The sequence below is a fragment of the Pteropus vampyrus genome, unplaced genomic scaffold, assembly GCF_000151845.1.
Source record: "Pteropus vampyrus isolate Shadow unplaced genomic scaffold, Pvam_2.0 Scaffold35, whole genome shotgun sequence".
Taxonomy (NCBI): Eukaryota; Metazoa; Chordata; class Mammalia; order Chiroptera; family Pteropodidae; genus Pteropus; species Pteropus vampyrus.
Genome location: NW_011888816.1, coordinates 3,097,760 through 3,099,923, shown reverse-complemented (window position 1 = coordinate 3,099,923; position 2,164 = coordinate 3,097,760).

Sequence of the window (2,164 nt, the reverse complement as noted above, 5' to 3'; positions counted from 1 at the left end):
CCTCAGGTGATTCTGATGTATTTGGGAACTCTGGGGTGGGAGGTGATGGGAGATGATCCCAGAGAAATGCTTTGATGAGGGGGGGCGAAGAAATGAGGTTTGGGTTTTAGAAAGACTAGTCTGATTGAAAGGAGTTCCCAGGGACGAGAGACTGTACGTCAGGAACTGGTTAGGGGGGTCTGGGGGCTGGAGAGGAGCAGGAGGATAAGAAACCATCATGAAACCTGTTAATTATTATGGAACGTACTAGGCAGTATGAAAATAATGTGTTCATTAGAGATAATTCAGAAAATACATAAAAGTAAAGACAAGAAGAAAAATTCCATCACCCAAGAACAGCCGCTATTGACCTCTTGGCATTCAAGAAACAGGTCGGGACAAGGCTAGGTGACTGAGGCTGACCTTGAGGTACCAGGCTGGAAGACCAAGTTGGTGGAGTATCCCCAAGGCAGGGAATTCAGGAGGAAAAGCAGGTTGGGACATGGGGTGCGGTAGGTAATGAATCTAACAATGGGATTGAGCTCATTGTTTGTGTGGATGGTTCAGGAGCCCAGTGGGAACTTGAGCCCGGAGCACAGAACAGAGGGGCCCTGGGGGCGTGGACCAGAGCCTTTGACGTGTGGGTGGTGGCCGCCAGCCTGGGAGCCATAGAAAGTACCTAAGAGGGCAGGTAGAATGGGTGGCCACTTCTAGGCAGATTCTGAGGGATGACAGCCAAAAGGTGTGAGGAAGAACGGACGCTGGTAAAGAGCCAAAGAAGAAATGGCCAAGAGGCCAGAGTAGCAATGTCACAAGGAGGAGCCAAAGGTGACAAGGATTATCGGAACCTGGAAGAAGGGCTCATGCAATGAACCTTTTTAATTTCCAGTAAAGCTGTAGCCACTTCTCTTCCAGGAACGAGAATTCCGAGCAGGGATGCATTATAGAAAATCCTCTGGGAAAATAAATTTTAAAAGAGGTCTGAATTCCTTGGCAATAGTAACAAGTTTTCCTTCTTAATAGGTCTGAGGACACTACTAACTCTGACTGTTGTTTTAAAGCAAAATGGGCCTAGGGCCCACAACTCCCCTGTAATGCACGTGCACATCTGCTTTAATGAGAATCCATTCATTCACTAAAAAATATTTGCTTACTGCCTCCTAAGGCCCATGCTTTTGGTGCCCGTCACCACAGCTACATGTGCCACCTCTGGCTCTGGCTGCAGTTGGGCTGGGCAGTTTCGGGCACTCAGCTTCCCAAGCTCCCCTCTGCACACCTTTGCCTCAAAGCTCGGCCCCAGCAGAGGTTCAGCCTGGAAGAACAGCATCTTAACAGCCCAGAGGACGAGCCTCCACACATGGGAGATGGCAACTCTGGTTTCCCATCCTGTTAATGGACCCTTTAGGAAACTTCTGGAAACTTCTCAAAGTTCATTTGCCTGCAGCAGTGACCTTGTTACCATCCCTTAAGTGGACTTTTCCTCCTTCTTGACTTACTCTTCTTATTCCTCACTTCTGCTATCTGGGATCATCCCCTAAATAAACCACTGGCCCCTAAGGCTTTGTCTAATTTCAGGATAATCCTACAAAAGACACCAACTGTTTCCCAGCCGCTGTTGAGATAGAGCAGGGAGCAAAACAGACAAAATTCCTGTGCTCATGGAGCTTGCATTTTAGTGGGGAGTCAGATAGTAAATGGTACAGGCAGTAGGCACAGATCCTAAGGAGGAAGGTAGAGCTGGGAGAGGGTTTGAGGAGGCCTGGGCAGGAACTTGCAGGAACCTACACATACTCTTGCTTCCTGTCCCCTGACTGATGTCCCCATCAGGCTCTTTGACATGTAGAACTCACTATGTATATTAAGGAGAAAGGGGTTTGCTTCTCAGTGCAAATAAAGACAAGGGAAGTTTTAGCTTGTTTGGGGATTGTTTTGTATTTCACCAAGTGTGAGATGCTATCTAATTTTACCGTAAGCCCATCCTCTTGCCTCGGGGAAAGGAATAGAAAAGAACAGTGAGTGATCCCACTGTCTCCCCCTCCCCCACTCCTTTGTCACTGAGTGAAACTTGCCCCCTGGGGCTCACCTTGTGGCAGGTGCCTGCTTTCATGCCAATCACTGAAAGCAGCGAACCATATCCAGATGTGGCACTTGAGAGGGAGCAGAGGTGAGAGGAAACTTGTGACTG